At 47.3% G+C, this 23,796-nt stretch overlaps 1 protein-coding gene across 3 annotated transcripts in view; it reads left to right on the top strand.

The window, feature by feature from the left end:
* The window catches only part of LOC144822575 (B-cell receptor-associated protein 29-like), a 270,162-nt gene that overhangs the window by 157,321 nt on the left and 89,045 nt on the right, over positions 1-23,796 (top strand). The window lies entirely within an intron of this gene.

Raw genomic sequence — 23,796 nt, 5'->3', positions numbered from 1 at the left:
CCCCTGACTTAAAATCCCTGAACTGGCTCCCTTTTGAAGCCAGAATACAGCTGAAAATTGCCTGTATGACACAGTTGGCTGTACACCACAAGTCTCCCAGCTACCTCACTCAAAAGCTGACTTTATCAGGAGGCTCGAGATACAACAGAAGCACAAAGAATCTCCTCCTGAAACCTCGAAGATTTCGGAAGGTAAAAACTTACACGCGCTCCTTCTCAGGAATGGCACCCAGGATCTGGAATGCCCTCCCACCTGAAACTAGGCTTATTTCCTCCACTGCACTCTTTAAGAAAGAAGCAAAAGCCATCCTTATGGCTAGTCGCACCTGAACCCTTTCTTGGTTGTTCCAAAGACTGTGTCTGACTTTGTATTATTGCTTATTCTGTTGTCTACTGTACTAAGTTGTTTATCGGATTTTTACTAGCCGGTTTATCTTATTGTCTATTCATTCACAAGCTGTTTATTAGGTTACCATCCTAGTCTGCTACCCACCTACTACCCATTTCTATGTTATCCACATGTTTGCTTAGTCTCTCGCTTGTTTCCCTTACCCTGTGTCTACTGTAAAGCGCTCTGATATCTGCAAAGATCTTGTTCGCGCTATATAAAACTTTGAAAATAAAATAAAATAAAATAAATCCTGAAGGGCGGTCCCACAGTGGTGCCTTTCTAAGGCTCAAAGAGGAGCCATAGAAAGGCAGCCCACGTAGGAGCGCCAAAGCAGGTTCCTGCAGGGTAAGAAATGCACCATGTTGTGCATTTTTAGGGCGAGCTGATGTTGCATTCATGCGAAGCATGAATGCATCAGCTCGCCAACTTATGCTGCCCGTATTTAGGAGAGTGGACAGCTACCAGACGCGCGCTTTGCCGAGGTCGGATTTCACCTCGGGAGCGAGCGTCTGAGCCGCGCCTGCGCAGATGAACTCCCAGCCCCTGCTTTCGCGTCGCTCTGCTCGCATGCATTAATGGCACACAGACACAGCCAGCCCCCACCCCTCTGCATGCACACACATACAGGCGCGCGCACACATAGACAGACACACGCAGACAGACACACACACGCAGACAGACACACGCACACACACACGCACACACACGCGCACACCCCCTCCCCCCACACTTACCAGGGTCTTTTCGTGTGTCCCTGTCTCCCTCGGCAGCCTGCGGTTCAGTCTTCACAACAGGCGGGGCTCTCCACGACCACGGGAGCTCCGCTAGTTCACAGGCAAATCTTCCGGCTGATTACAGAAGCGCGGGGCTCCCGTCCGCTTCCTGTTTGCGGCCCCGCCCCCGTCCCAAAACAAGTTGCCTGGCTTCCGTTCTAATCCGGACTGCAGACATAAAGCCCAAAGGTAGGTCCACGGGTTTCCTTTCACGGGTAATACCTTGTTTACAAAGTGTGCTTTTCTGACTGTTGTTTCGTTTAAACTAAAGTAAATGATGCATACATTGCTGTGGTAGTCACATATTTCACGTGGATTTCACAAAGTGAAAAACAATACAAAAGACGTGAAGTTTCAAGGTCTTTCTTATACTTTCGTGAAGGTCACAATAGATTTCGTAGCTTGGCGCACACCCGCTGCTCTGAACCCCGTCCAGTGTTCGCCCTGTAATTGCTGCTAGGGGTGCACGTCTTGAACACATAATGCAAACTTCTATTCAGTCAGACGCCACTGTCCAAAGTTTGCAACATTTTCACTAAATCGACCGTGTGCTGTAAACACCGCACCCTTTCTTGGCTTCTTGTAATCAAGGCCTTAGACTTCGACAGTGCCAGGCTTTCTAACACTACAACACCTTTGGAAATATCTCTTTAAAAGTGCAAGTCTGCTCTTAAGGAGAAGGTCACAGGGTAATACAAACACATGCACCGCCATGGCACCAATTCAAGCAAAATATAACGAGACTGGCGTTAAACCAGAACCAAAATGCAACCATCATAGGGGCTAACATCGTTCCACTCTGTGTTCTACGCTTTATCGACTTCATAAGAATAACATTCCAAGTCGGCTCTGCTGGTACTTCATCTTTGACATACATTGCACACAGATCTGTGCAGCAGGTGCATTGACCTGCTAAACTAGGGGGAACAGATGCTCGGGTTATTTGATAAAACCTTTAAAGGTGATAATAGTAGCAGTGGCAACACTTGTCCTGGGTCGTATTGTTTGTTTCTAAATAATATGTTGTATCACTGGTTGGCACTACTGTAGCCTGCCCATGCTCTGTCCGGACACTGCCCTCTTTTCCACCCACCCTCTCAATGCCAGCCTGATAACGGACGGGAGGTGGAACACTTTGCTGACAAACAGTATGTTGGATATTAATATTCATGGTTTGAAAACACACGGCCCTCATAAAAGGGCCCCTTCGCTTCGGCGTGACAACCAGGTCTAAACAGCCGAGGTGGCCGCTTTTTAGCCCCTGGGAGTGAAGAAACTAGTTACATGAGTGAGTCACCCCGAGCTTACCAGCAGCACTGCCGGGGTCCGTGGCGTCAGAGGCCGGGGCTCCCAGCTGGGGGGGCTGGGGCAGGCAGTCCATGCCTGCTCTCCGTGCCCGGGGGCACTGCACGTCCTCTGCGCGGGCGCGCTCTTGCTCGGCTCGGCGAGTGCTCTCAGCAGACAACGAGCCCCCCTCTCCATGCAGGGATGAGGCCTGGGCTCACCTGGCGCCCCCGCCCGATGCCAGGTGGTATGGAGGCGGGCAGGTGTGGGCGGTGCCCTGGTGGACGGATGGCAGCTGGTGCCAGGAGGGAGAGTGGCATCCCTAGGGCACCCCGGGCACACCCTCCCAGCTGCAGCTCGACCTGTCCTAAAGGGAGTGTGTGACGTCAATTCTCCACCTCAGCCTGATATGTATTTATTCCCGGTAATTATAATATATGACCGGTGAAAACCACGGATCCAAAGGGCATAAGAAATCTTCATATTGATCAGGACCAGAACCGTGACGAGATTCCATGTGACGGAAGCACGTTCTATGACGTCATATTCTTCCCATCGATCCACCCTCACGGAAAGTGCAACAAGCTCTTTGGGGACCTAGATTTCAACCTTAGAGTGTTTTTGTGTTCCGAGATCGATCATAAAATTCACATTTAAAAAGGGGGAAGGTATAGAAGGTTTACTTTAAAAGGTCCTGAAGGAATGGGTAAAGAAAGGATGTACCAAGTCACTCTCCTTGCAAAGAAAGAAAACAAGCATTTGCATTGCAATAGGTCTCGCATTTGCCTTTTATTCATGTGTTTTGAAAACCTGCATACGATGCCTAAACACGCACTTTGTGCTTATAGTCCTTGCTTACGTGAAGGTTTACGCACTGCTTGCAGGTTTTCAAAACACATAAAATGCATTGTCATTTACAATGCCAATAGCTTAAACTCTTGCAAATGCGAGACCTATTGCATTGCAAATGCTTGTTTCCAGTGCAGGAATTAGGGTTGCTAACATAGAGGGGGGCTTCATGCAACCCCCTGCACAGAGGGAACAGGGGGCCCTGAAAAGACCCCCTGAGTTGCCTCACCGCCACCCTTTCGCCGTGGATAGCGTTGCAGTGAGGCAACTCCTAAAATGCTTAGTGGTGCAACATTGGCACCGCCAGCATATTGCAGCCTCAGACCGCTGCACCACCACAGCTGGATCCAAACTCTAATTAGGGCGATCAGACCACCCCTGCTGCGGTGGCTGCACCGCCACCATGGGTTTGGCGGTCTGTAATTAGGCCGATAGTCCGATTAAGTCATACAGTGGATGTAAATGTTACTGATAAGCAGTGTCCCAGTATTGTTGTATGCCAACTCCAATTTTTCTGTCAATATGAGGTGATCAGTACACCTAATCGGCTACAAAATAGTTTCTCTACACTTTCTATATGAAGATTTAAGCTCCGCAAATTTGAGCTTTGTTAGCACTTCTGGTGTATCCCAAAAATAACACAGACCTAGGAACCTCAACAGATTTGTGAAATGTGATATCCAGGCTTTAAATGACTTTTAGGGTACACCTATAAAGCAAGCCCGGATGATTAGTTCATAGTTAAACACCAAGCTATATTCACATATATATGTCCAGGTTAGGCTAGGTATTAGTTATGGTAATGATAAACAATATCTACTTTTTCTCCTCCGAGATCAATAGTACCATTTTATAAAACCTCATTTCACCCGTGTAGAGTCCATGCCAGATTGTTGGCCCCAGTGATCTCTATTAGAGCAGATAATGTACTCTCATCAAATCGTTTATTTTCGTAGTAAAGGACTGAAATGGAGTAAATCAGAGGCTATTTGTTTTTGTTTATTTGATCAGTCCACTTCCTACATTCCTCAACAAAGTTTCGAGTAGTCCAATTAATGAATCAAAATTGTTTTAGAACTTTGAATTTGTATACGATGTGAAGTACAAAAGAACGCCTTCAAGAGTCTTGTACAGATGTTCTTTTTTACATCGAGAGGGAAGTGTCCTTAGCCTACAGGAATAGGGAGTAGAATTATTCACAGAAGATGCAATACTTGCCCATCTGATCTGACACCAACCATGTTTTCCTTATCTAATTTATCATTCCATTCACCATGTTCCTTATATCAAACCCTCACTAATGTGATCTAAAGTTTGCAGATCCCATCAGCTAAGCATAAATCCACCTTCGTTTGCAAAAGGCTCTCACCAAGACTCCAGAAGGGCCCTTTAACATCAAACTTGCAGCGCATCTTGACAGCTCTCACGGACTCTTGATGTAACTGAGCATCATCTTACCAAAAATATTATACATCCATATTGCCAACACCACCAAGTATAGTATAGAGGCTCTTTTATATGCAGAAGTTCCCTATACAAGGAGTAGTCTCCCTAATCCAAGCCCCTCCAGGATTGGTAGTCCGCCATAAGAAATATCCAAAGAACCTTTAAATGAAGTCGAATGCAAGTGAGCTCCACTCCTCCTCATCATTCCTACTGTACGCTTTTCTAAAATGCCCTTGGCTGCTTTTAATTTACTGTTCTTCGCACAGGTGTCGTGTTTGATATTGAGGATGCTTGACCTTTCAAACTTGCGTGCACTTCTCTCCATTTCCAAAGCCACTGGTTTTTTAGGAGTCTCTTGATGTCAAGTGCTCATCTTCGAGATAAAAAAAAGTGCTCAAGACCTCTCTATGCATTGTTATGTAGGAATTTCTCCACTGTCACAGACTAAGCAGAGTCCAAGTTAGAAGGCATCTCTTCATCACTTTTGTTGCCTTGCGGAGGTTACAGGGCAGACAGCCCTTCCGGCGTGCTCTGTTGAACCGCATATGGAGCAAGCCCATTAATTGCGACTTTGCACACGTAAACGGCCGTACCCATTGAGCCCAGTATTTTATCTGCCGTATGGCCTCAGGCACTTCCCTCTCAGACAACTCCGCATCAAGGGAGTCACCCAGGTTCACCTGTAGCCTGGCTACCAGTATGTCACTTATAAACTTTTCAAGGTCACTCAAATGCGACCCACTCTCCCTCCAAGGCTGGTAGAGGTCTTCCAGATGAGCCGCAAAGGCCTGTGCTATGGCCCCTGGGGTCTCTGTCCTCTCCCCACTTGATTGCTACCACCCTCTTCTGGTCTTCTTCCTATTTGGCCAGTCATGCTTGCAGCTTGCCCAATTTATTGCCAACTGACTGCCTTGCTGTACCCTACACATCTCCCTCGCCTCTTGGTGTAGCAGGTGGCGCAGCACCCACCCCCCAATCCTGCCTGCAAGGCTCGGGGTAGGGTTGGACATGTAATCTGCTTCCCACTGGTCCAGCTGTCTTTCAAGTTTTACAATCTCTTTGTCTCTTTTCTTGCTTTTGCGGGATACGTGGGCTATTAGGCGGGCACGCAGGACTGCCATGTAAACCTCCCATAGCGTGACCTCCAAATCCACCGTCCATTTGTTTCCTTCGGTCTTGGTGTCACCACCAGCTTTCTAGTAGCCCCGTCTGTCAAGTTCCAGGGGTTCAACTTTCACTGCCGCCCCCCCCTTGATACCTGAATGTCTGTCCGTAGGAGTGTTCTCATTGGTGGATGGTTAGATATGCCCCATGCTAGGATAGCGGTATGCCTTAAAAAACCAAACTGGGTGCTGCGGTGTCAGGAGGTAATCCAGCCTGGAAAAGGAACGCGACTGGTTAGAGCTATATGTGTATTGTTGGACCCCTGGATGTTTCTCTTGCCACAGGTCCACCAAACCAATAGTTTCCAGAAAGGCTGCTACACGTCCATCCCATCTGGGTTGCTCCCCGGATTGGGTCATTCTATCCAGGTCCCTGTAGTGAGTTAGGTTAAGGTCCCCCTCACCAACAGTATAGACTGGCACCTCCACCAACCATGCACCCAGTTCATCTGACCCTCCTGTCTGCAAACCCGGAGGGAAGTACCAGGTGACAAAAGTCAGGTTTATCCCATTGCACTGACCACTCACCTCCAGCTCCTGCTGTCTACCCATGTACGGGTCACCTACAATGGGAGTGACCGGCGAGTTAGTATACCCACCCCCCTTGAGCCGTACAAAAAGCTGGCATTCACCAACATGCTATATTTGCCATGATTCAGCATTCTGCAGGTATTCCCTGCAACATGCGTCTTCTGAAGGAGATGATATCTGGATTCTTTCTCGCCAAATATTTCCACATTGCCCCCTTTTCAGCTTACTACATATTCCATTGACGTTCCATGACAAGACCTTAAGGGTTTGTCAGGTGGTATGTTGCCATTGTCTTAGGTGCCCGGACTGGGTCGGTGTCTGGCCATTGTCTCGGCTGTCATCGGGGTGACCGCCGGCCTGATGCTCTCTTCTGGGCCCACTCCCAACCCCTTGAAGTCACTGGCCTTCTCATCGGTGTCCCTGGCCAGAGCCTCCTACTTCTTACCTGACCACCAGGAGCCATCCTCCAGAATGTCCGCCACTACTTTGGCTCTCTTGCCTCCACCTGGGACTTTTTGTGGGCTGACGTGGATCTCCTTGCTTCCTCCGCCGTTACTTCGGTTGCTGCCTTTCCCCATCACCAGGCTGCTCTCCTTGGTCTGGTAGAGTGTAACCCTTTGATTTCAACCAGTCCTAAGCAGCTATGGCAGTGTGAAAAAAGTGTGCCTCCCCCGTTTAAACGTTTCACATTAACTTTGGACGACGGTAGTATAATCTGCATATATGTTCACTGTTGCACCCCCTGTGTACCAGGGCCCATGAGTCTGTGCCACCTGCAGAATGTGGTCTCTGTCCCGGTAGTTGAGCAGTCTTGCAACAATCTGCCTGGTAGAGGTCTCTCCAGTACCTTGTGCACCCTCTCGATCATAAATAGCTTTGCCACCATACCCCCTCCCCACCACCTCCTTGAGGAGCCAGTCCTCTAAAAAACCAGTACACTGCATGATATGTGGATGAAAATAATTCACTGAGTCTATTCCTAATTTTTGGATACAGTTAGGGAGAAACAATTGTGTCCAACAAAGGCAGTTCAGTTTTCCAACTTTTCCAGAAGGATTTTGTCGGCCATTGTGGCGTACGCAGAGAAAAAGGGCACTAAATGGACGACCTGGTCTTGTACCGGGTCTCGAGCCAGTTGCTGACATCTAACCCAAGCAATATCAATTTGGTAGAAATCAATAAGGGCACTCAGTTAAGAGCAACACACAGCTAGCTGATACTATATGACTTTAATAAAAACACTAGCACAAGTACATATATTAGCGCTGTTGGCTAAACAGTAGCAGAATTGTTACATGTATAGTTATTGTGCAATACTAGCACAACGATAGCATAAGCAAGAACAGACTTGAATCACCTGCAAAGCAATAAATCAAAAGCGCAACAATATTCTGTCAATCAAGCTAGAGCAGGAGAATCTGGCCCTTCACCCCTAACAATGTAACTTTAGCAGTCCACACCGGGAATCCCGTTCCTACTTTTCTCTCTTTGGGAACAGTGCAACAAGGGCTGCGGTTGCGGCCATGACAGCAATCTGCACAACTTCATGTGTGAGCTTCTCTGAGGCACCTGCACCCCTAGTTTTTATACACTAAAAACGGGCTTACACAACATCATGTTCCTTTGTGATGTTATCAGTGTTTTCGCTAACCCAGGATTCTCCGGACTCTTGCTCTCTCTGGTACCAATCAGTCATCCTCCCAGGACTTTCAAACTACTCATTCTAGGTCAGTGCAACCTCAACAGTATGTCTCCCACAATCCACATGCCTCTGCAAACACAGCACCTTGACAGATAGTTGCATCTATTGAAGATGGCAAAAACAAGTGTCACAAGATCATTCCCTTTATACTGTACAACCTGTAAACAGATTGAAAGATCTGCATGATCAACAATAATATTCAAAATGGCCATTGGAATGTTATAAATGGGTTTGCCGATATTCTGTAAATGTGTCCCAAATTAAAGAAAATGTATGATTTTAAAAATAAATACCCAGAAGTCTTTATAAAAATGCTTTTTCAGCCTTGAAGTCAAGGATCCCATTGAAGACAGAACATTGTTAGCTACTAAAAGAGCATGGTCCAATTATACTTTGCTAAGATGTTAGACGGGCAAAAGAGGAGAACTGATATTATTACCTCCAGAGTGTTAGCAGAAATTTGGTACATATTTTAGAATGTTGATTATTTGTTATTTTATTTAATAACAGCAGCAGTAACAGTTCAGTAAGAAAGATCTATGTATAGCATGTTGACGGTTCCTAGATCGATGGAGACTGGATTGTTAATGTGTTTGATTAAATTAAATAGAAGTTGTTGTCTGGCTTAGTTGTGTCAGTTGTATGATTATGATTGATGCAGGTAAAGATGTAGCAAAGACCATAGCATATATCTAACAGGATAGAATATACATTCATGAAATGATTGTACATATGTACATATTTACAGCCGGAGGGCAGATTATAAGCTTTATCTCGCCAGTCACAGTTCAGTGTTATTTTGAATTCTTTTATAATTAAATTAGCACTGGTGTCTTGCAATAGGACGTTCCAGTCCAGAGGGCCCTACAAGGTGGATTGACTCTAACTTGAAGGCTGTAAAAGGTTTTGGTTGATGGATTATCAATTGTGAGGATGTGAGTACCAAGATAGGATGTCTGAGAGATAGTTTGGAGCTTTGAAAACTACTGTCAGTAGTTTTGTTTAAGGACTGGTTTGTGGCAGTTTCCTAGAAGGCATGTCAGAGTGATGCTGAGGAGTGGATATGCCTGGATAAATTGTGCATAGTTGGGGTGGCAATATATATAACCTTGAGGGGCAAAAGAATGATGGGAAATGCTGACTGGAAAGCTATTACTCTAATCCAGTCTACTGAAAAAGGAGTTGATTAGTCGTTTCGCTGTCTTGAATGATATGTAGTAGCATATCTTGGCCTACATCTAATATTTAAAATATTAACTATTAAATGTACGGCAAGATATATATAGTTAATAAAGGCCTCCACCTTTGTTTATGGGGTCAAAGGAATCCTAGTATTCCCAGGTGAAATGACATACCGCAGAGATAAAGATTAGATGCAAGTCACTAGGAGAGATGGGTGCTATTGGTGAGGGGATAGTATTGTAAGTTATTTTTTGTGGTGGTCAGCATGAGAGGTATTGGTGCTATCCAGTGTCAGATATTTGTGAAGCTGTTAGTGATGTGTGATTAAGGGTAAAATGTGAAAGTAGGGAAGGAGAAGATGGTTTGAATGTTGTTAGAATAAAGGTGACAAGAGAACCCAAATGAAGAAATTATCTGACCAAGAAGGGATGTATAACGCGAGAAAAGGAGTGTGGCTAGTTTAGAACAGATCCATGTGGGATACCCACTGGGTGGGTATGTCTGGGTTTACAGATGACTGGAAAAGAGTTGTTCGACAGATATGAAATGACTCATTTGTGTATACCTAATGTATAGGTGACTCCTTCCCCTTGCCGATGATGAACTAGATACTCCCTATGGTTTGGTGGAGTTCCTTTTGTTGATTTTATCAGGATTTTTTTTTTTTTATTCTTTTTATTGAAGACAAAACACATATAAACAGTGACCGAATGCAGAGACCACCATCGCAAAGTTCCAACATCGACTTTTAGGCATTATACATTGATTGACAGATAGTAGAGAAACAAGGCCTAAGAATTCCCCAGGTCCACAGTGATAGATTCCAGTGCGGGGGGTTCACAGATATCTCCACGATATGCATTCCATGCGCTCCATATCTTGACCCATTTTCGGGGTTGCCCCCTAGAGACATACACAGACTCATCACGAAATATACACCAGTCAAGATCTTCCATCCATTTTCCAACCTTGGGTGCCCGAGCCGCCCCCCAAAGCTGCGCAATGTTGCGTTTGGCAATTGCACACGCAAGAGTCACCCACACCCTACCGTGAGTCAGCAGATCCGTGGGTTCCCACACATTTATCAAACATCGCCGCGCCTCGGGATCAACTCGCAGCTACCACACTTCACTCATCTTCGCATGTATACGGTTCCAGAACTCCCGGACCTCCCCGCACTCCCATAGAATGTGCATGAACGACCCCGGCTGTCCACATCCCCTACGGCACTCAGGCGAGTCAGTAAGTGCCATCCTCTGCAGGCCATTGCCCGTTACATAAGATCGATGCAAAATCTGAAGCTGTATCAAGCGGAGTCTCATGGGAACAGCCACCTCCCTAGGGGATGCCACCGCCTCCCTCCAATCTTCATCATCAAGGACGAGTCCATCGGCGACCCACTGCTCGCGGAGGCGCACCAGCGGGTCATCCGTATGGTTGATCAGTTTACGATATGTGAGAGAGATCGCCTTCATAGGCAAGAGGCCATCAAGCAGGCGGTCCTCCAGCGGGGAGGCCACTGGCAGCGTCTCCCCGCGGGGCACCACCGCACTCAATGCATGTCTGATCTGAAGGTAACGAAACCGCTCAGTGTCACACAACTGGTACTTGGCCTGCAGCTCCTCAAAGGTCAATATCTTATCTTTGCCCCATATATCTCGAATGTGCGATATTCCTATCAGGTCCCACCGATCAAACCCCTTCGACTTCCAGAGCATCCCAAGCTTCTCAGAACTTCACAGCGGCGCGGACAAGGTCAAACGTCCAGCCCACCGAAGGGCACCATTGGCCTCATGCCACACTCTCGTGGAACACAGGGTAGGCCCCCTCAGCGGGAAGCGGTCACGTCGTGCATACAAGACTCGGGTAAACTCACCCCCGGGCAACTGGCCGCGGTCCATTGCGTATCCCGGGTCAACAGGGGATCCATAGATCGCATGATTAATGGGAGCAAGCTGTGACGCCCAATAATACTTGCGAACATTCGACAAGCTGATTCCACCGTCATACCAGGGCAACATCAATTTAGAAAGTGCTATACGCGGCCTTCCCTCCCACAGAAGGCCGCGCTGGAGAGACTCAATCTCGCGAAAATAAGAGGGGGGCAAAGGATCAAAAGAGTTCTGGAGAGCATATAAAAAACGTGGAAGGGCCATCATTTTGAAAAGAGTAGCGCGACCCAGCATGGAGAGAGGCAACGCCCTCCACCTAGCCGTGTCCGCCCGGAGTCTGACCAGGGGGGGCAACAAATTGAGGCGATGATGCACCAGGGGGTCTAAAGAGATATGAATCCCAAGGTAGCGAAAGCTAGTCGATTCCACCCTCACAGGACAATTCGCGGGCACCCTGGGCGGATCCCCGCTCAGTACAAACAGAACCGACTTTGCCCAGTTAATTAAAAAACCCGAGTATCTGCTGAAGATGGCAAGGACGTCCATGAACACTATCAATGAAGCCCGGGGGGAAGTTAGATACAACAGGATGTCATCCGCGTAGAGCGAAATCTTGTCTTCCCACTCCGGGGTCCAGCGCAATCCCTTTATGGAGCGGTCCCAGCGCACCCAGGCTGCAAGAGGCTCAAGGGCCAGAGCGAACAACAATGGTAAATGGGGGCACCCCTGACGGGTGCCACGCCCTAAAGAAAAATCGCCGGATCTGTGGTTGTTCACGACGACTCGCGACAAGGGAGCAGAATAAAGGAGGCGGACCCAGCCAATGAAGCCGGGGCCGAATCCGAATTTAGCCAACACCGCGAAGAGATAGGGCCTTTCCACGCGGTCAAAAGCCATAGTGGAGTCAAGTGACAATAATATCGCAGGCTCATGGATAGAAGATGCGCTGGCCAGAACACCGTGAAGGCGCCTAAGATTGAGAGCAGTATTCCTTCTGGGCATGAAGCCGGATTGATCGGGATGGACCAGGGTGGAGATAACCTTCACGAGACGTGTAGCCAGCAATTTTGCTAACACCTTGGGTTCCACATTCAATAGCGAAATCGGTCGATACGAGGAGCATTCCAACCGAGGCTTACCCTCCTTGTGGATGGCAACTATATTGGCAATCCGCTGATCGTATGGCAACCGACCACGCTCCAGGCTCTCTGCAAACATACCCTTCAAGTATGGAGCTAATCGGGGGGAGGAGCCAAGACAGCGACTGTGATGGCCGCTTGAGACCTCGGCTCCGCGGCCCTTCTCCTCCCGCCTGGATATCCTGTAATTGATCCTGGACCTATTTCACACTCCCGCGTCGGTGAGGACGCCCGGTCACAGGTCGCGTGATCCCGAGGTCTCTCCCAGCCATACACCCGGAGAAACATCCATTTGCATCTTGCGGCCTGCAATGGCGTTGGAACCGGGACTGTGCGTTATAGACGGGGCCGGGTACTGAGTGAACAACAGCGGTCACCCGTGCGGGGGAGGAGTCGGTCAGCTGGAGCAATGAGATGATCGGCTTGCTTCTTGCCGAGGACAGCTAGCACAACTAGCGGTGCGGATCGGAGTATGCCCGGCGTAGTAATTTCGAGGGATTGTGTAATTATGTGCCTAATTGCAAGTGAGCCGATCGGACGCTGTTGGCCGCCCGGCCCGCTTTTGGCGGGCCGCTCCCAAATTTTCGCATTAACTGCTCCCTTTAACGGATGGCTCGCACCGGATGCTGCCAATTGGGCATTTATTGATACTGCCCTTACAGAATTGCTGCAGTACCATGGAGCCTGATGTGCCTTTGTTTGAGGCTCGGTCCCACACGTTAGTGGAGCGGCTTGCTGACCAACTCGATAATGTGGAGTGTAACACCCGAAGTGCTGGCTTGCAGCAAGGAGGGAAGTGCATGGACATGAGGAGCGTGGAACTGTTTGCACATGGAGTTGGATTAACGTGTCGTGACCTTCTAGCGGCTCTTAGTGCCCTACACTCCACCCTGGAACGTGGCACCCAAGCATTGGGGAATAAATTGGATGCCATGGTGTCTATCTTGAGACTTTCGATACCAGACAGTCTTCAGGCTCACGATGACCTGCCTGGTTCTGTACCCGTGAGGAGCGCGATGGTTGCCCCTGTGAACAATGCAACATCGGAGGTCCCGGTTCGTGTGGTAACTTGTGCGCAGGCTTCCGGATGTTCGGACTGCTCGGTGGGACTAACACTGGATCCAGAGGTGGCAGTATCGTTCTACGCTATGCTCCCGAAGACCCTAGTGCTGCCTCAGATGCTGTCGGACATTTTGTTTCTCCTCTCCCTCCCGGATATTGTGCATGTGACCTGGAAGATACGCTTCGGAGCGGTATTGGGATTGTTGGACTGCCATGCTGATGATTGTGTTTGTGTTCAGATATGTCGCCTCATTGTGTGTGGACTGCAGTCTGGGCTAGATTTGAGGCTTCGTTCCCTCGCAATATTCGTTATGGGAATGGGTCGTCTGCGGTTGGACTCCGTTGGTGCATTAGATCGCACGGGACAGGGTTGAGGTCGTGTCCTGGATTGCTGGAGTTTGATTTCCTGGTGTCTATGTGGGACATGCCTTCTGTTGATTGAAATGATGGTCGCCCGGGTGCCTATTTGAAGGGCTGGGGATCGGATGGGTGTGGTGGCTGGGGGCCAGTATAATAATTCTCTCTCCTCCTCCATTTTCTTTCTCTTTTGTCTTACTAAATTTCGGGTTCCATTTAGGGCGACGGGCACACTGCTGGGGGGGTAGGCCATGGCCTTCTGCAGGGGTGCGGGGTGGGGGGGTGGAGGGGGGGGTTCTTTCTATCTTCTTGTTTCCTCCTTGGTTGTATGGCCCTTTCTCTTTATTCTTTTCTGCGTTATCGTTTCACAGGGTTCCTGTAGTGTACTCAGTTTTTGTGGGGTGGGACATCGGTTTATCACGTATAGTGATTGTAATGATGGCTACTTTGTATTGTTTACTTCGCCCTTCACTCCCACTTTAATTGTTATGCTGGATGCCGTTACACATTCTGATGGCCAGCTGTAGGTCCTGAAACGATCGCTTGGCATTGATCCTGTAATCTCTAGAAACCTTTAAAAAAGAAACCTCTTTCATCCTGGTATCGTTATGGTACGGTCACTATCCTGAGCTACAATAGGGCAATTGGAAGACGGAATGTTGCATGCTTATGGCTTTATTGATTTGCTTGCCCGTGATTGTAACTGCTTTATGTACAATAAAGGTTTACCAAAAAAAAAAAAGTATGGAGCTAATCTGTCTGCATGGGGTTTAAACAATTCGATTGGGTGACTGTTAGGGCCGGAGGCCCTACCGGAATGTACACCCCTAATGACCATCGCCACCTCATCGTTAGTAAGAGTAGAGTCTAAGTACTTCCGATCATCATCCGACAATACCGGCAAAATAATGTCGCGCATCATATCGGAGTTATCAGCCTCAGAGAACGCACCCGAGGAGGTGTAAATCTCCGCATAATAACGGGCAAACTCATCCGCAATCAGCTGGGGGTCAGACGTGTCCCCAGAGCCAGCGACATGCAGCTCCGGGACCAGTCTAAAGCCCCAGTCACCCTTCTCTAGCCAAGCTATCAGTTTCCCACCCTTGTCGCCGTGCTCGTAAATCCTATCCTGGGTGACGTCGAGCTGCGCCCTAGCCTTATCTCGTGTTAAAGTTTTGTACTCATCCCGGAGCAGCCCCAGGCGGTGATCCGCCCACGGGTCGCCCCCGGAGGAGACAGCAGTCTCCAAGGTTAAGAGCTCCGCCTCCACCCTTCCTTTTCTGGTCAGCAACAAGGGAGAGAACCTCCCCCCTAACAACTGTCTTGTACGCCTCCCACAGGGAGCTACTGGAAGCGACCGAGCCCTCGTTCTCGCTGAAATAGTTAGTAGTCACGCGCTCCAGTTCCTTCTTCACCACCGGGTCTCGCAATCGCCATGCGGGGATGGGAGCAATCCTGCCCACGTCTCCCCGTCCCACACACAGGCGCAGCCAAACTGGCGAGTGGTCAGAGACCCCTCGCACCAAATGTGTTACTTCGCTAACCGCGGCCGCATGGGCCGCCGGCAACAATACATAATCAATACGGGAGAGGAAACGGTGTGCCGCGGATGCGTGTGTGTATTCCGTCGCTCCCAGGTGTCGCATTCGCCAGCCATCAATCAATCCAGAAACCGAGAGAAATTTGGGCAGCCACCTACGGGAGGGCAACAAAGCACGGGAGGGGAGCCTATCCAATTCACCGTCCACTACCGCGTTGAAATCGCCACCGATCACCATAAGGCCCATAGGCAAGGAAAGAAACACTCGTCCCAAGTCACAAAACGTGTCAGTCTGCAGCGAGGGGGGGACATAGACGGATAGAAAAGATACTGTTCTTCCCTCGCAAACTCCAGGCACACCGACATACCGCCCATGATTATCAGACCAAGTAGACTGGATCGTGAGAGGGAATGAGTTTTTTACAAGGATGCCCACACCCCTGGAGCCCGAGGTGAAACCGGCATGTGCCACCAACTTGGAGCAAGTGGGTCTCCTGTAAGAGGACCACATCTGGCGATCGCCGTCTGATGAATTTATTCACTGCTGTGCGCTTTATTCTATCGCCCAGGCCATTAACATTCCAACTTAGGACTGAGAATCCCAGGCCCCGTCTAGATGAAGCCATTAGTCATTGAAAAGCAAGAGTACTGCAAGGGGTCCTGCATACACCGGTCACAAACCACAAACAAAATAACACCCCAACCCCGGAAGAGAACTCCCCCCACCCGGCACCCCTGCATGTAACGTGTACACATCCCCAACTCGCAGTGTGCCTGTCACGCCCACTAACTAGATCTAAAAGTAGAAAACGGAGGAGGACCTTACGACAGGTCGCCAGCCCCCACCCCCCCAGACCGCCCGGATCCACCGGATCCCCCCCCTACTTCCAGTGAAAGGATATTAAACAATAACGATAAACGGCAGAGGGGTGAAATAAAGAGTGATAGACCCCCCGTCAACCCTCCACACCAATGATAGAAAATGTTCGCTGCCTTGAACCAACAGTTCTTCATTCTTCATCTTCCGTCTGGGTGCGCCCCTCGGGACCAGGGTCCCCGATTCGATCCAGCCAGTCCGCCGCTACCTCCGGAGAGTCAAAGAACCAAGTCTTGCCACCATGTTCTATTCGGAGGCGGGCCGGATACATCATCGAGTACTTCATGTCCCGGTCTCGTAGTCTCCTTTTTAGTGACACAAATCCCTGCCGCTGTTTCTGTACCATCCGGGTAAAGTCAGGAAAGAACAGCAAGGAAGCGTTTTCATAGGCCAGCGGGTCCGAGGATCTCGCAGACTGTAAAATGGCGTCCCTGTCGCGGAAGTTAAGGACCCGGGCGATGATGGGACGTGGAAGCGCCCCAGTGTTCGGATGACCACCGGGAACCCTATGAGCCCTCTCAACAGTAAAAAACTTGCTCAGGCCCTTAGGTTTAAGGTGTTGCAGGACGAGTTCCTCGACAAAGAGGTCTGGGGTCGCCCCCTCCGATCGCTCCGGAACCCCAAGGATGCGGATATTATTCCGGCGTGCCCGACCTTCATACTCGTCGAGCTTACGATCAAATTGATTATGGGCCACCTTGAGATCAGATACCACCCTCTGCAGTTCCGAAACATCCTTGATAAGGCTCCCCGTCTTTATCTCCAGGTCCTTGACCTTCTCTGAAGTTTTGGTGAGGTCAGCCCTGACGAGACCCATCTCAATAGTGACCGTGTCTATGGTCCCCAAGGAGGATTGAACCCCCCTGATGGCCGCCATCAGTTCCTTCATGGTCGGTTCGTCACCGACCGGATCCCCCTCGGGGCCCCCAGCCGGGGAGCGTTTCGCATCCGACGGGGATCCCCTTGATACTGCGTATTTATCGATACGATTCGATTGGACTTGACGATGCGATCTCTGGGCCTTCGGAAGGGTCTTGTCGAGGTCTCGCGCTGCCATCTCGACCGCAAAAGCAGGAGAAACCCACCACTCCTCAATCGAGTGGGGAAGGGTCTTACAGCGATTGTCTGTAGAGTATTGCAGAGAGGGCAAGGACGCTCCGATCGCCACCGGGGCACAGCGAATGAAGATCCGGCCGGGCACTTCCGGTCTAGGCGGCCGATGTTGTCGCACTGCACACCGGATGGTGGGACACCCGGGGTCCCGGTCCTCAACGTCGTAGGCCCCAATTCTTCTCTCGATGATATTCAGACGCCAAAACAAGCAATCGATCCCACATTTCACCTAGTGACTCAGGTGACGGTCCCCCACAAGATAGTGGGGACGGGGTACAGGATAGTATGCTGAATAGGCGGTCAGGATGTGGCGGCCGGCGGAGCCGGTGCTCAAGCGGCCATCTTGGTCGCTGGCGCGGCTCCTCCTCCTCGATTTTATCAGGATTTTATTGTGTTTTATACTGTTTCTACGGTTACAGGGTCTGTACAAATCAGATTTTAATTGTATGTATTGCAGCATTTTCTTTTTATGGCTGTATATGCCAAATAAAAATATAATAATAAATGACTCATTTGTGTGCAAGGTATGTTATGCATAGTAAGTCCTTGGTGGACAATATTATAAGATGGTCAATATTGCTGACGTCTGCAGGTAGGTCTAAATGTTTGAGTACAGAAACAGTCAATTGTTGACAATGGCGATAACGTTTGATAAATATGAAATTGCTGTTTCTGTGGAATGGAGAGTGGGGACATCAGGTCGTCGGGTGTTAATGAGAAAAGACTAACTGTAAGGTTATTAAAGATCAGCTTCTCCAGTTTCTCTGAAAAAAGGGCCGTTGATGAACTAGACAATATCTTGATGGTCAAAAGGGATCGGTAGAATTTTTTTTTGAGATGCAAATTATATATGCGCCAGCTGTGAGAAAAAGGTTAGAGAAGATAAGACTGCTGGATGCGATGTAGAGAAGTTTGATGGTTATAAGATCGCAATAGGATGATGGTGCTTACGGTTTTGGTCTATGGTTACTAACTAGTGGAAAATCTCTATCAAGTTTAAAGATTTCATGTATTAATGCTTTATAGAACTGGATACTGCAAAATTATTCGTAAATTGCAAGAAGATCGGTACCGAGTCTGGGGATTAACTGAGCGAAGAATACTTGACAAAGGCATCTAGAATTACACCTGTTTCAAGAGCTTTCCCAGATTTAAGAGTTTAAACACCTATTTCGGAACAAAAACAGTCTACTGGAAAGATGTAGGCAAATATACAGACTCTTTATATTGCAGATAATGTTTTGAAAAGTACATTAGGAAATATATTTTATAAGGAGACGTGGCCAGGTCACTGGCGAAGATGACCGCTTAGTAGAAGAGTATTGCTTCTGAGCTTGTTATCCATCATCATCCTTACTACTTGATCAACATCCAGTGAACCAAATCAATGTGCAATAATACTGATTAGTGCTGTGCTCCATTTTTGGATGATCAGCGATGTGGGCAATCCCCTAGTCAGGCTGTGGTGTGTGTGAGTCTTGGTGGTGGAGTACAGAATTGTCCGTACCCATTTGTGGTTTTGAATCTATACATGGGCTCATGCCACCATGTTAGTTGAGCCTTAGAAACTGCCTTACGGATCTGATCAGTAAGGGCATGGAAAAATAGACGTCGGAGGCAAGAATTGGTACGGCAGAAATTCACACATGCATGGACCTGTTGGCAAGGATCATCTGCCATCTTGAGGAAGCAGCGCCCAACCTAGAGATTCCGAAAGAGGCCAGCTGTGACAAAGGATGTGTTATTCTGCAGTAGGACTGTCGCTGGATTGCTGTGAGAGAGTTGGGTTTTTTTCAACACCGAAGCACTTGGACAATTCTGTATATTGCTGGGTTCTCCTTATCGCTTATACGCCCTGGAGGACAAGGTGATGAAGAGCCTTCCAGCGTGTTTAGATAAAACGCAAGCTAGGGATCATGTTTGCACTAGCTGTAATTGAAACTATAAGGGTTGGAGAGCTCTTTACTTCATTTAGGGTTGTAACATTTGTGCACCACCGCTTTCGAAATTTAGATTAGGTTTGAGGAAGGCATTGGGAGACAGTGGTGCACCGTACGCCTAGGTCTACTGGTCATAGTGGGCACAGTGTAGTATTTACATTCTTGAACTCTCAGCTGAGCTATAGAGTGCCAAGCAGTTAGAAACAAGGGCAGGGATATCCCAAACCTGGAAAATTGTAGTTGGAACATTAAAAAGAATCCAGATAACGAGAGTCAGTTACAGGTGGCGGGCCAGGTTAGTGCGAAAGACAAAATTAAAGTAATCTTGTTGGACATGAAGACTAGCTATAATGCTATCAGTGGAGGAGGGATGTAGGTGGAGCAACAGAATTGAGGTAGCAGAGCATCGCTTCTCATCTAGAGGCTGTTACTGCTACCACAAGAAAAACTCTTGCGGATGGGAAAATGATGTCCCTAATAAAAGCAAAAAAACAAAGGCCTTGCGGCTCGCTCACAAACATCCATATAACAGTCCTCGTGTAACCCTTAATCGTAAATCTCCTTGGTAATATCTTTGGTAGATTCCATTTTTCATAACTGTACAAAATTGAAATAGCACACTTTCTGTTAACTCAGAACGCAAGTGTCATGTACGTTTAAATATGCAATGCCCCATCCTACTAAGCTGAAACTACAACATGAGGATAAAGCATATATATTGACTGATCTTGAAGAAGTAACTAATTCATCAAGTCTGACCTCGGCAAAGAGGGACTATGACAAAGTGATTCTGTGTGCTGCAAATATTGATCCTACAGGCTCTGGCAGTGCGGAGTGAGATTAAATGGCATAAAATCCAAGGATGCAACACAATGAGATAGGGATAGTTATGAATCTGGAACAGTGAAACTGTTGAGGACGTTTCAGTAATAGACCTCTGGTCATGTAATATACACAGTAGGATACTAGTAGATTCAGTAATGGTTGTTTGGATTTTGTGCCACGTTTTGTGGCTGTTGGGAATTTTGCCACCTGTACAGCAGTGGCAAATTAAACAGGAATATGTTTAGCCCAGCACACTCAATACACATATATCACAAAATATACAATCAGTAATGCAGGAATTTTTCGAAGGCGAGTCGATGTTGAATTTCAGTTCTTTCTTTAAAAAACTTTTGAAACCGCCAATGCGTTTCGTCCCATCCAGGGACTTCTTCAGGGCTTACAATGTAAAGTACACGTATTTCACTAGTTAATTCCTCATTGGGTCAGGACAGGAAATTTCTCAGATTTAATGCGCTTCCTTAAATTTCAGTTTTCAAATGGTTTGGGCAGGTATTTTTTCTTATTATGATCAGCACAATGTCCCGGACGGTGTAGTCCCGGTCCCACAAGAGTCCTCGGCGAAGTCAGTCCTGTCGCAAATCCAAATAGCGCCAAATTAAACAGCTCTGCAGTTAGAGGGGCTGAAATGTCTGTCGGCATAGCCGGGAAGGCAGCGAGGGCAAAGAGGGACACCCCCTGTAGAACTAATTTTTTTTAAATGGCAGTCACCACGGGCAAACACTGGTGTCAAGAATGTTTCAATGTTTGCCGCACAGTGAAATGTACGCAAACGCAATGGTGTGTGTCTCATAGCGTGGCCCGAACACCTCACTAATACTTTTCTAGGAGATGTTAACTTCTCCTCCATTGGTAGAGCTCTGAAAGCCGAGGGCATGTCATGCCCCTGTGTGTGTACACTAGACATGTTAGTTACAATTATTAGTTGTTCGGTGGTTGGGGCAGTTTCACTTCATTGAAAGTTGGAGGCTTAGGTTTGGGTGAGAGGGGGGTGCTTTTAGTGTATGGGATTTTCTTTTTACAGCACACCAGTTAGATTTGATTGCTGTTCACTACGTCAATGTCCATGTTTAGAACGTATAAGTTGAAAATTATACAATATGAACCTTTACAAATGTGTTCTACAGCCAACGCTTCTGGAAGGTTTAAGGCATTAACCCTAAGAAAACGTAACTTGTGACTCCATACCTTGACCTACATGGAGTCAATGTGGCATTTCTACAGCAGACACGTATCAACCCGAATTATATAAAGTGAGGTTGCTACAGATACTTAGTATCTTTAAACTCCTGCTGCAACAGTGTCACCATTATGATAGTGTACACTATCCATTTTAAACCATAGCAGGTACACATTGACCCAGAAGGTAGAGTGTTACTTGAAAGAGGTCTGATCTATGATGTCCTGTTCACATTACGAAATATATACACCCACAGCAGAGACTCCCAGTTATTCTTTGAAGTCCTCCTGCTATGTCGGAAATAAAATACCCTTAATATTTATTATACGGGGGACTTAATCTTCCTGTTAATCCGTTCACTAGATAATGTGAAATCACAGGGAGCGTCAACCTTCAAGTCTCTGAAAACAATCCACCATATAATGAAAATGATAGACATAGACGATTTTAGCGGACAAATTACAGCTCTTATTAGGCATACTCCTTTTATTCCTCTTTACACTCTTCTTTTTCAAGAATAAACTACTTGGAATGACTATGAATCTTCCTCTATGGATTACAGATGTGACTTACTTGCCGTACCTTGTCGGTTCAGCTAAAGTTGGTAATCCCTATCGGTTTTATGCCACCCTGTGGGGCGGTGTCTGTATTCTAAGAGGCACATCAAATCTATCAGTCAACTGCCCCAGCTGGAAAGTTCCATCCTACACCTTGAAAAAATATATATATAGAGAGAGTGCTGATTGTAACCTTTTTACAGCGCAGAACTAAAAAAACAGGCTGATGGGTTGGGCCGGCCTGCCTCTTATAGAGGTGAGTTGGTAAGGGGTCGGCCTTCTTGGGAAGGCATGGGAGGCTGACTTTTTGCTTTGGAGGGTTCTGGTGTGGAGCTGTAGTTCAGTTTGTAAGTCATGTGGCGAGGAGGACCAACGAGAAGGTAATGAAACCCTGCTCCCTACCAGAGACATCAGATCCTGAGGTGAAATATCTCAGCAAATATGCTGAGCACGCAGATATGTTGCTGGGAGCATCTGGATACTTGGGTAATAACAGTTGAGAAATACAGCTGTCATACATACATCAAAGGGTAACCTTTCTAACAGCAAGTACCACTGGATGCCTTTATAACCTATTTCGCTGACCTTCACTCTCATAGGCTCACTGCAGACTTTTCACAGATACTACGAGGGAATACAGTGGCCACGAAAGCCAAGCTAGTTAAGTATTAATCAAACGTGGGGATTGTTGATCTGCAGAGGCTATTCAGAGGTTTTCCCCGGCACTGTCTGCCAGTATGTGACACAATGCTTTCTGTAATTTGGGCCACGTTAGCTCTCTATAATCTGGAGTGAGAATCTGAATCAAAGAAGCACATTCTGTTTTGCATGCATTAAATCTGTGTTCTATAGAGAGAATGACTCTTTTCCTTGGCAAAGATCTCCTATAATCTGCTCAACCAATCACCCGGAGCCTGGAGTTCCCGTTTACCCCAGTTTGCTGGGATCGCCCTTATTGCTGTAATTATATCTACTGTAATCGGCTTCCTTTTCAACGATCTGTGAGCTTTCCCCTGCTGGTATTGCAAGCCTAGAAGGACTACCCCAGGGTCCCTTTGGATGTTAACACCAAAAGCTAAATAAGTCTCAGTCAGGATTATTTCCCAGTATTAATGAAGTTTGTTTCATAACTATAACAAGGCATGAGACTTCCCACTGATCCGCACCCTCTCCAGCATAGATCATGCCTCGACACTTAGCACCTCTTATCCGGGAGCTGGTACCAATCTTCAGGGATATTGTATTGCTTCTGCCTGATTGTTACGCTTTGGGCTGATAGGCAAGCCTTGCCATAAAGAGGCTCCTAGTTTTACCCCAGCAAGTGCTTATTATGAGTTGAAATTACATGTCAGTTGTGTGCTCCATCCTTGAACCATTGTTTAAGAGGTGAGAGTCTGTGCTGCTCCTTGTTTAATGTGCGGTTGTAGAACCCAACTACATACCCACTTGTATAGTAAACACTCTAACACAGGAAGTTTTTATTGTCTTTTTATTTCTTCAAACGATTTTATCTGACAATTCTGGAACATTTAATCTATTATAACACATCTACTCGTTCTCTGTATCTGGAAGGTCGTCGTAAAGTAGGAGTTGAAATACGTAGTTATGAAAGGAGACGGATAGGAGGTTAAACTAAATGCCAGCCACCATGTCCCATATTGCTTAAGTTACTCTGATGATTTGAGAGTAGTATAAACCACAGCTGTGTTGAGCTAGGCTCAGGCAAGGTACCTGCATAGAATAATTATTGCAATTAAGTAATTGATGTCACACCATGGTGTTGTTTTTTTTCTATCACCAAGCCTCCCCGTTGGACCGGGCTGTAAAGTGTCTTACTTACTAATTTCGGGGGCATTCCCATTAATTTGAAATGGTTAATTGCTGACAGTAGCTGCTTTAACACCATTCCCTTCACTGCCAGAGGGATTGTTTGAAACCATTATAAGATTCTGGGTAAGATGTTTATTTTTACTATG

Source organism: Lissotriton helveticus, chromosome 1_1 (genome assembly GCF_964261635.1).
Source record: "Lissotriton helveticus chromosome 1_1, aLisHel1.1, whole genome shotgun sequence".
Classification (NCBI taxonomy): Eukaryota; Metazoa; Chordata; class Amphibia; order Caudata; family Salamandridae; genus Lissotriton; species Lissotriton helveticus.
This window is presented reverse-complemented; position numbering and strand designations above follow the sequence as displayed.